Here is a 12047-nt window from a genome sequence, read left to right as displayed (position 1 = left end):
GCCTGCAGCTGTTGGGGGACATGGTTCAGACCTGGGGCTGTGTCTGGCTCAAACCAGGCAGGACACTGAAAGTCCTAAGCTGGCAGGGAAAAGAGACTCAGAAGTAGTCAAAGCACATCAAGTGGCAGTCCCAAGGGGGTTTCTGTGATCCAACCCAGACAGAGAGTCCTCCAAGCAGCCCAAAGCAGCATCATGGGACACAGCCAATCAGAGAGGGGCAGCAGGGAGCAGCCAATCTGGGCCCAGCAGGTCCATATAAAAGGAGCTGCCATGCAGCACAGACATCAGTTCCTTGCTTGACGGTGTGCCTGTCTGGATGAGGGAGCTATGGTACCTCAGACAAAGCAGTGCTGGCAAAGACTCGGGGAACATGAAGGAGTTCTGGGATGGCTGCTGGGACTCAACCAGGACAAGGCCCTGAGGTGAGGGCAAAGAATGAGCTGGGGTCATGAGGAAGTGGTGCAGGGAATTGCAGCAGTGATGCGGTTTAAAGGAACATGGTGGATGGCTGCTATCTTGGATGTACCCCAGAAGGGGAACTTAACTCTTTTAGTGGCCCAGCGGGAGAGCTGGGGCCAGAAAGACCCAGAGGGGGTGAAAACATGGCCTCCAGGGAGGGAGTCCTAGGATACCACTCCATATCAGAGCAGGGACAATTTGAGAAAGCCTAGAAGGGGCTGAGACAAAAGTGATAGGGTACCATACCAGGGTACTGTGATAGGCTCTGTTGGACTGACTGAGGTTTGAGCCCAGGGATAGGGTCAGATAAAGAGATGTTACAGAGGGCATTGGTATAGGGCCCCTTTTGGACTTGTACCTGGGAAAGGGTTTGATTTTTATCTCACATATAGACTGCATGTGACTTGGCTCTGCAGAGGACTGAGTCACTGAAGACTCCACCGGAAACCAGAGAGAACGTTTAGGCACATGCACTTGTACTAAAAGTGCTGGTGAGAAGTGAGTGCCACCCTGTTACAATACCCTTGTAATTAGGTAACCCTGATTTAAAGTGTGTGTTAGTATGAAAATGTATTCAAGTGTTCATGAAAACTAGTGAAATCCCTGATTGTTTGCTATTACAAACATTTGCATTTATGTATAGCCCTGTAACTAATTTATTCAAAGAAATCTTGTGAAATGCTAATTTCAAAGCAAGAGACTGTTCTGTGAGTAAAAACACTTACTGCTGTCTGAAGAAGCGTTGTCGATGTTGTCCAGTAGTGTGTGCACATTCCATGTGCCAATGGTGATCGGTGTCACTCTAAGTTTTGGTTTTGTTCGACCGCTTTTGTGGGATCCCCGCCAGCCGTGGTATGCTGGCCAGGGTAAGGTGAAGCAGGCAGTGTTTAGGGCACCTTTTCTAGTCCCCTTCTCATTCTACGGAGGTGAGCAGTGCAATCCTGAATAGGGCTGCTCAGTCGCTCAAAAAGATGCCGAGCTCCACTGCTGCTTCGGTCAGTGAGGAATGACCATTATACCTGAGCCACCTGTGTGCAAGTCCATGGCTACAGCTCCCGGTGTATCCACACCTGATGCTTCGTCGCTCACCCATCGCCACAGGACTTAATATGATGTGATATGATATGATGTCGAGACTTGCGCGTGAATTGGATTAAAGTGAGGGAGAGTTGCGCGACGTCAACCTCACTCTCTCTTCCCAGTTCCTATCTGTATTGAGTGACAGGACAAGAGTCAAGACGGCTGGAGATAGGGCAGGGCACAGTGGATGACCAGGACGCCTACGTGTCTTGTCGTGCTCTTGAGCGTTCCACAACGCTTTCTGTCACCACCTTCCTGACCGTTGAACAAGGTTTTCTCAGTCAGCCGGATCCAGCCTTCACATGCAATGGGTAGACAGGCCCTAACTCACCGAGGGTCTCAGAATCATCAGCTACCCTCACCTGGTTTAGCCCGCCAGTCGAGATGGTTTCTGGGGTGTGGCCACTGTCACATGCTGACAGCTACTTGGAGCCGCAGGTGAGAGCTGGGTGTCAAGTGGGGACCAAAGTGGATGAGCTACTCCTAGGAGTACGACTGCTCCCCCATCAGAGGTACTACCCCTCCCTGACAACCCCATACACCCCATCTGAAGGTCTGAAGAAGGTATAAGTACTGATTCAAAGGAAGATTCTTTATATCTGGACTGTTTGGATTCTAACAGGATAGAATAAATGAACAAAAAGAGCGATCCCAAGAGTTATGCTGGGTAGCCCTGAAAAGACTCTTGGGAAACTGGCAGATTACTACATCTCCACTATTTTGGTTTACAAACTTTTACTCATCTGCTATTACATTTTACCTGCTTTAACTTCTCAATGTGTTTTTTTTCTTTCTCTTAACTAATAAACCTATACTTAGTTTACTATAGAATTGGCTGCCAGCATTGTCTTTGGTGTGAGATCCAGAGTACCAGTTGATCTGAGGGTAAGTGACTGATACTTTGGGACTGGGAGAAACCTGAGGTGGTGTGACTTGTGCTTTATATAACTTTTTATATAAAGGTTTACATAAAAGTTAGCCTCTCCAGTCTAATGGAACAGTCTGTGACTCTGTGGCAAGACTGGGATAGTGATCCAGGAGTTCACGTTTGGTGAAATTGAATTATAGAACATATCACCAGTTTGGGATATCTGCCTTTGTTTTCTGGTAATCTGCCCTGAGGTAGGCACTCATTCACAGTTGTGAGCCACTCCGGAAAGTGTGACAACACCCTCCCCCCCTACAGTTAACATATGGCAAGGTTAGCCGTAATATTACAAGAGTGTGAGGAGCATGGGTGGCAGGTATCGAACAGAGGGGAAGGCTGGACTCCCCCAAACAGCCTGGGCTGGCACTGCCCACACTCCCCCAAACAGCCTGGGCTGGCGCTGCGCACGCTCCAACCCCAGACCCCCTCCTGTCTGCTGTTCCCTTCTGTGGCCCTGAGGCTGGGGCAGGCAGGCTGGGGGCTGCTGTGTGCACAAGATCCCTGGGGCTGGGGGTGCTCCAGCCATGCCACCTGCCTGAGGCTGGGGGTGCATGGGGAGGGGCAGTGACCATGTGTGTGTCATGGGGTGCACTGTACTTTAGGGGGGAGAGGGGCAGAAGAGTTGGGGCCTCAGGCAGAGGGGGAGGTGCCAGGGGCTAGCTTCTCCCAAGGGCGTGTTCATCTGCCACCATGGTATGGAGGCTTGGATTTCCCCAGTCAGAGCATACAGACTTGCCTAGTGTTGAGGCTGCTGAGGCCAGGCCATGCTCTCTTCACCAGGAAGGGAGTTAACCTTGCAAAGAGACTCTTAGTTCATGGCAATATCAAAGATCATGTGTCATTGATGCTACCCGAACTCATAGAGTCTGTCTACACTACAGCTGGAAGTGTGATCAAGCTAGCATGGTAAAAATAAAAGTGCAGCTACAGCAGCATGAACAGCAATGTGGTACATGCCTAGGATCCCCTGCAGCATCATATCTGGGGAAACCAGCCTGTCCTGCCAGTCCCACTGCTGTGGCTATATTTCTATATTTAGCATGCTAGTTTGATCGGAGCTAGTGTGAGTATGTCTACTCAATATTACACCTCCTGCTGCAGAACAGACATATCTGTAGATTGGATTAGATGGGACCATTGTGATAATCTAATCTGGCCTCCACAATAACACAGGCCACTGACTTCTCTAAATTAATTCTTATTTAAACTAGAGCAGATGTTTTTCTAAAATATCCAATCAATTTTAAAATCACTAGTGGCAGAGAATCCTTCACAGCCCTGGGTAAGTTGTTCCTGGGGTTAATTACTCTTACTATTAAAACTTTGTTTCTTATGTCCCGTCTGAATTTGTTTAGCTTCAACTTCCAACCATTTCACTAGAAGATTCTGCTGAAGTGGGATCCCATTTGCACACTACTGGATCACATCCATAGCACAACTTGGTATGGGAACCCAGAGAGCTATGCCTGCCAATGATGTCATCCAAATACATACAAAGGTATGGAGCCCCTACTGGAGAGTATAATTCATTCTTTATCCATTCCGTCAGCATCTAGTAAATAGGTCACAGGGATTGGTGAGTGGATGTGCAGTCACAGTATTGTGTATTTTGCCCAGAAAGTTAACCATTGGGCCTCTGTCTTGGGGCCGCTCTGATTTGGAATGGACAGAGGAGCACACTGTGGAGTCAATGGATGCTCCTCTTCCTTTTTTTGTCCAGGAAGTGGATCAATATGCAGCTTGAGGGAAACAAATTTGGGGAAGTCAGTAAAAAAATACCCAAAGTAACTGAGGTGAAGTCAGGAATCCAAAGAAGCTGCAAGGCCTTTATAAGTGGTCAAGGCCTTTAGATGATAAATCAGCTTGTGGCTAAACTGTATGAGTGAGAAAGGTTTGCAATTGCCCATCATGAAATTTCATAAGGCTCATAGGATACGGGTGATCCCTGTTTGGCATTCAAATATTCACAGGCTGTATGTGAGGTCCCCAAGTGAGAATCAAAGTCCAATTCTGTTTATCCAATTTTCAGGAACTAGGGAATGGGCTATCAGAGCTGGTGTCTGTATCTATGCACACACAGGCAGGCATCCCTGGGGGCTCACAGCTGGGCCTAGTGAAGAGGGGCATGCACTGGGACCAGCTGATGCGCCTCTTAAACTCTTTGGCAGACAGAAAGACACACAAAATCCTAAGTCACCTTCCCAACCCCAATAATTTCATAAGGGGTTTGAAGAGATTTAGGGCAGATCTAGGACTTTTTCCTGAGGTGACTGTGAACTGGCCTAAAATTCTGCAGTAGATTTCCATGGGTTGATAAGGCCCAAAGATGTGTGAATTGGTAATGGGGAGGATGGGTAATTGCCCATCAAATATATCATATGAGCTACAGAGTAAGTCAGGAACTATGGGGTACCCCTCTTTGACTAGAGAACATATAGGGGTTGGGATTTTTTTGCAGTTAGGGAAGGAATTATTAACTCTCGTAGAGCCAGCTTAGGGCAGCAGGGTAGTGGGAGGGATAAGCAGCTCAGCTAATTGCTGGCACCTCCTTTAACTGATATCCTGTGCAGGTATTCATTCTATAAGTTCCCAGTTAAACTAGAATTGGAAGTGGACTTGGAGGAAGATATCTCCTAGAAAAGCTTAGGAATGGGGTTGGGACCCCCCTAATATTTGGTACAGCAAGGAGACAACCCTCTTTCCCCTGCCCTTAACCCTCCTAGACAGTGGAGTCCCAGCAATGAGCTGGGAGCTGATGGCAGCCCTCTGCCTGCTGGAAATTATTAAGGAAGGATGACTGCACTATACAACTTATTGCTGGATAGTTCCCAACTGAATTAAGTTAATAAAGTTGCAGCCTTATTAAACTCTTTTTTTCAATTTTTTTCTGTCTTCCCTCATTGTCCAGGATACTGCCTCCCAGATGCAGAGGGAATGTGCTTACTACTTCATTTCTTTGTGGCGTGTGGCTTCCTCCACATAAAGCCAGCTAGCTTCCCTGAGAGCAAAGGCTATGGGCCAGATCCTTGTTTAGTGTAAAGTGACATAGCTCCATCAGCTTCAACTGAGCTATGACAATTTACACAAGTTGAGGATCTGGCCCTGCAAAACAGCCTGGCACTTAACCAACCATGCAAGAGCAGGAAGCTTCTTCCATTAGCACCTGCCAGGTCAGGCAGGTTAGGTGGGCAGTATCTGTTTCCCATTTGTGTATTGTAGGAGGGTCACTATTTCCCAGGTGCCCCTGGTGACCAAAGGTGTTACCATAGAGCCTTCCCTCCGCATACTCTCTTCGGCAGCTGTTAGAAGCTACATCTAGCTCTAAGAGAGATTGTCACTGAAACTGTTAGTTGCCCAAAGTAATTCAAAATAGTCCTCAGTGTCCCAAACACAAGATCCAGGAATAGTAACCCCATAGTTCATACCCATCACCAATGCTCCTGTCATCCACAAAGCTCTTATGCTGCATAGCAGAAACCTAGCCTTCTATCTCATGATTCCTTGCTCTGTCTGGCTGCCCCCTGCAGCTTCGTGCTACCTTTTACATTTGAATTACCTGATTCCCCTTAGGTAGGGCTCATCTTGTAATCAAGGCTCACTTACTCCCAGACTATGTAGCCTACAAGCAGGCCATCCTGTTACATGTATCTCCACACACACAATTTTGCTCCATATCATTTTTTCTTTCTGCTCAGTGAGCTCACAATACAAACATTAAGTTGCTGGAAAAAGTTAGACTTCCCAGTTATCCTAAAACAAAACCAATTTCTGCTAGTTAAACCAACCAGATTTACAAATTATCATTTGGATCTTATACAAAGTGGCATTTATGTATGAGTGTGTGTATACACACCCTTCCCCCTCATGCACACAATAATTCCACAATTATATTAGCTATTTAAGGGTTTACCTAATTTTATACTCTATACATAATCCTTGAAAATGAGATTTGCATAAAATAATTTAAAACAGACAGGGCAAACTAGAACCACATAATTATGTGTCACTTGAAATAAATACATTTTTCAGTTTTCAATTTCCATAACTGAGTTCACTGAAACCTAATTTAGCCTGTGTATCTGAATTACTAAAAAAACTCTCCTTTTTCTACTATACACAGTTATATCTAGCTTTTACAAAGAGGCACTTTTGTTAGACTCACTTAGTAGAATACCTACATGGAGGGCAAACCCTGATAGCATCAAAAAGGATTGCTCTCTGTAAGCTGAGGGCTGGTTTATATTACACAGTGAGGTCACCATAAGGCAGTTTACTTCAGCCTAATTATGTCAGGCCTGGTCTACACTACAAAGTTAGGTCGACATATGCTGTGTTAGGTTGAGTTAATAATGTATGTCTACACTACCAAGTCCCTTCCATCGACCCAAAGGGCTTGTAAAGTCAGCTTCTGACTTCTACCATAGTGAGAGGCGTAGTGCTTGAGTTGACATCCATGCATCGGCATGGGGATAGCACAGACACTGTGTTGTGTAATTCGAATGAACTGGCCTCCGGGAGGTGTCTCACAGTGCTCTACTGTGACCTCTCTGCAGAGCATTTTCAACTCCACTGCACTTCAGCCAGGTACACAGGAAACAGCCGCCCCCTTCTTAAAGCCCCAGAAACTTCTGAATTATCATTTCCTGTTTGATTGGTGTGGAGAGCTCATCTGATCATGGTTGCTCAAAGCCACAAACATGCTCCAACATGGCGCACACAGGAGTTGGTGGGTATTATTGCTGTGTGGGGAGAAGAGTCTGTGCAGGCAGAGCTCCAATGGAGCAGAAGAAATGCTAATATCTATGCCAAAATCATGCAGGGCATGGGGAAGAAGGGCTACACCAGGGACACCCAGCAGTGCCGTGTGAAAATAAAGGAGCTTTGGCAAGCGTACCAGAAGACAAAGGAGGCAAACACTTGCTCTGGTTCTGAGACACAGACGTTTTCCTTCTATGAGGAGCTGCATGCAATTCTTCGCTGCGACCCCACCACTACCCCAAAATGCTTTGTGGATACCTCCCAGGAGCCCCAGGTCACCTCGGGGAAACAACTAGGAGGACACTGTTGATGAGGAGGAGGCGAATGCAAAGCAGGCAAGTGGAGCATCCATTCTCCCCTACAGTCAAGAACTTTTTTTAACTCTGGAGCCCATCCCCTCACAAGACCAATTGTCGGCAGAGTGTGATGCTGGGGAAGGCATCTCTGGTGAGTACACATTTTCAATGAAACTGGAGGGCTTACATGCTATTATTTTTAATGTTAAATCTGAATTTAAAAATTGAGATTATAGTTATCGGTGGCCACTCCAGCTATGCAGAAGGTGCTCTTCAAAAAAGACTGTTTATGTACACAGGGATGGCCCTGGAATCCTCCCCTGAGATCTCTCAAAAGCTTTCATGGAGGTACTCTGCAATCCTTTTCAGAAGGCTTCTGGGAAGGGCTGCCTTATTTTGTCCATGACAATAGGACACTTTCCTGCACCACTCCAGTATTAACTCTGCTGGCATCATTGCAGCACACAGCATTGCAGCATAAGGACCAGGTCTGTACCCAGACGCTTGCAGCATCTGCTCTCTTTCCACCTATTACCCTCAGGAGAGTGATATTGCATAGGGTCACCTAGAGGAAATGGGGGAAGCCCTTAAACTGAAAACAACAACAACAACCATGCTTTCCCGAGCGTGTCCTGGTTGTGGTTGGAAGGAATCACCATGTATTGCAATCAGCATTTTAAAACAGAGGAGGAGGGAAAGGCGACGCTTCCTGTTTGTCTCCGTTCCACCCCAACTCGGTGCCACTTTTGCAACAATCAAACTATTTGCGGGGCTCTAGGCTGGTGCCTGTCCTCAAGCACCACCCAGGTTGCTAGGGGAAAGGGGGCTTTTCTCAAGTTCCAACCTGTGATCCTAAGGATGTCTTAACAAAAACTGCAGCACAAGACCTCTTGTCCATGCCTCTTGGCCTTACTCACCATGGCTGGGGCAGCAAACCGACTCTTGCAGTAACCAGCGGTTCTGATTGAGGGGTGTTTCTTTTATAAAAAGATTTAATCTTGTACCAGAAACAATGTATGCACTGTCAATGCTATCCTTGTGCTTTGTATTAGAAGTCAGAAAAAGAAGACGCGGGAGACACGTTCAATGAGTTAATGCGTGCCTCCGAGAGTGACAAGATGGATCTCAGCACATGGAGGATTACACTGTGCGACAGCCTGCACGAGGACGGAAAGGACGGGAGATCATGCAGGGAACATAAGCATGACATGCAAGATAATATGCTGCAGATTATGAAGGAGCAAACAGATATGTTGAGACGTCTGGTTGAGGTTCAGGAAAGGCAACTGGATGCTAGAGTCTCACTGCAGCCTATGCTGAACCTGCTGCCATCATTGCCCAGTACTTCCCCAAACGTCCTAGGATGGGGGGGAAAGGTCCGGTATCACTTGCACTCAACTCCAGGGGAGGGTACAAGGCCAGGAGGCGTCCATTCCCACACCTTTGATTGTTATAGCAGTGAAATTGTAAACAAGCTGTCCTGGTTTCTCCTCCCCTCCTCCCGAGTGTTATCAGCCCCAGGTTATCTTACTTTTCTTTGCTGTGTCTCAGCATAATAAAACTTTGTGAGCATAATAAAACTTAATGGATTGAGGAGAAAAGGTTCTTTATTCATTCAGCACACTGTGGTTAGTGGGAGTTTAGTTTACAGGGGAGTACATGCAACAAAGAGGCCAGCTTGGTAAGGAACAACACTCATAAGTGTCACGTTACTGTGGGTCATTGATGAAACTAGTTTTCAAAGCCTCATGGAGACACAGTGCCCCTCGATGTGCTCTTCTTATTGCCCTGGTGTCTGGCTGCTCAAAACTGGCTGCCACGCAATCTGACTCAACACGCCACCCTGCGGAAACTTTTCTCCCTTTGTTTCACAGATATTATGGAGCACACGGCAACAATGGGGACACTGCTTTCACTGGGGTCTAACCTAGTAAACAAACTATGCCAGTGGGCTTTTAAACATCTAAAGGCACATTCCACCACCATTCTCCACTTGCTCAGCCTATGGTTGAACCACTCCTTGCTGCTGTCCAGGCTGCGTGTGTACCATTTCATAAGCCATGGGGGTAAGGGATATGCTGGGTCTCCCGGGCTCATGATTAGCATTTCACTGCTTATCATCCCATAGCTGGATAACTATGCAGTCCCACCAGTCAGGGTGTGTTTCCTGGGCCCAGAAGCGGTGCTTCACCCTGTCAAGGCGATACACCAGTATCACCAGCATCTGCAAATTGCTCTGCTTCACGGCTTCAAGCAGGACTGCTTGCATGGCATCATATTGTTCTGCGCAGCAACTCCTGCTTCAGTTGAGCAAATACTGCAGGAAAAGGCACGACGTGTTTGTAATGCTCACAGAAACAGTATACCGCTGAGTGAGGTCCAAGCTTGCCGTGCTATGGCGTCTGCACAGGTAACCCAGCCTTAGGAAAAAAGGTGCAAAAAAGGCTTGGTTTGTTTGCCATTGATTTCAGGGAGGGAGCGAAGTAAGTGCATCATGGGAGACCAGTGCCATGTTCGCATAACCACCCGTGCAAATATTTTAGTCCCATGAGGCATTGCAAGCCCAACCCAACATTCCACTCAGTTCCATGCACTGTGAGATAGCTACCCACAGTGCAGCGCTCTGTGAGTTTATGCAAGCCCTGCTAGTTAGGATGCACTCCGCCAACACAATAAGCATAGTGGGGACATGCAAAATCAACTTGTCTAAATCAGAGGCTCAATGTTGGCTTATATAAAATTGACCTAATTTTGTAGTGTATTCATAACCTCAGTGTCTACACTACAGCCTTCCTCCCACTGATGTAAGAGCCCTACTACACCGACATAATAACTCCACCTCCATGAAAGCCATAAGGCTTATGTTGGTGTAGTTACAGCAATGCAGTGTCTGTGTAGACACTGTGTTCCTTACATTGGTTTTTGGCTGTCCTTCCACCACCGCTCCCCTGGAGAACTAAGGGGCTTGGACCCCACTGATGGCCAGGATCCAGGGTGAGAAGCCCCAAGCAGCTTCCTTCTGCTCCTGGCAGGGAACCGAGAGGTGGGGGGCGAGGGCAGCCATCAGGAGCCCAGGATCCTGTGTGGCAGCCGGACACCCTGCAGGAAGCTGCTACAGGAGCTGAGACTGGCCTCCCAGCTCCCCCACACTGCCCTTCTTAGGTCAGTGGAAGTGTTCCTGGTAAGGACACACACCACCAACCCAAGGAGGGTAGTGTAGACATTCACAGCTGAAGTAATTACTGTGGTAGCTGTAAGTTAACTTAATGTAGGTTGACTTAGGTTGCCAGTGTAGACATACCCTTAAATTTAGATATGTTGGGAGAGATTCTCATCCCCAGTCTGGCCCGTGGACATTAGAAAAAGGGTCTGGAATAGCGTAGGGGGACTTTCAAACTGAGAACTCTCCCAGTATAGGAATGGAGGAAGACAACTCCAGGCTGTCCACTGAGGACACCCTCACAAGACTTAGTATAAAGTGAGTATGTGGCAAAATGACCCCTCCTGTCTGGACACAGTATTGCAGCAACTTTGTCTCAGGTTCCCTTACTGTCCTTTGGCCTACTCCAGTTTACAATCCAGCCTCTTCCTGAGCTAGAGACCTTTACCGAAATCCTATAGTAGCAATACAAAACCCAAACCTTCTGCCTGGCTGGGCTCATCTGGCTGCCATTTTGTCACCAATATGACTCTGCTGGTTTACGCTGTCCTGTGCCTCAACCCACCCCGCAATCGAGGAGCTATCCTCAGAGCATGACAGCAGAGTTTCTATCTGCAGCCTCTTTCCTTTTTTCATAGCAAAGGAGACTTGATTGAATAATTTATGGCTACCACTAACTATAATTCCTCAATATTTAACAGTGTAGATTCTCTCACTCTGCCCTGTCTTTTTCAGGTAATATAATAATGCAATTTTAATAATACCCCAGTTCCCCAATGTTTTTAATTTGTTACCTCAAGTCATTTGAATTCCTTAGAAAGCTTTTCCCTTTTATCAAAATCCTTACATACCTGTACAAGATGATCAATTCTTTCTTCCACCTTACAGAGCATGTATAGTCCATCTTTGTCTACACTGCGAAATTAGGTTGATTTTATAGAAGTTGATTTTTAGAAATCGATTTTATATAGTCAATTGCGTATGTCCACACTAAGCGCATAAAGTCGATGGAATGCATCCTCACTACCGTGGCTAGCATTGACGTCAGACAGCTACTGGTTTGTTGGGAATCAATTTGGAGGGGGCAAATCTACTGTGAGGGTTGCTGTGATCCAACTAGCCAATGCAGTCACTGAGCTGCTGCTATCAAGGGTTGTAACTCTGGGAAATGTGCATGTCAGAGTGGATGGCTTTGCGGCAACGGGGTTCCCTAACTGTGATGGGGTGATATACGGAACGCATATCCCTATCTTGGGACTGGACCACCTTGGCAGCCTGTACGTAAACTGCAGGGGGTACTTTTCAATGGTGCTGCAAGCACTGGTGGATCATAAGGGACGTTTCACTGACATCAACGTGGAATGAC

Source organism: Gopherus flavomarginatus, chromosome 2 (genome assembly GCF_025201925.1).
Source record: "Gopherus flavomarginatus isolate rGopFla2 chromosome 2, rGopFla2.mat.asm, whole genome shotgun sequence".
Classification (NCBI taxonomy): Eukaryota; Metazoa; Chordata; order Testudines; family Testudinidae; genus Gopherus; species Gopherus flavomarginatus.
Note: the sequence above shows the minus strand (reverse complement) of the source record.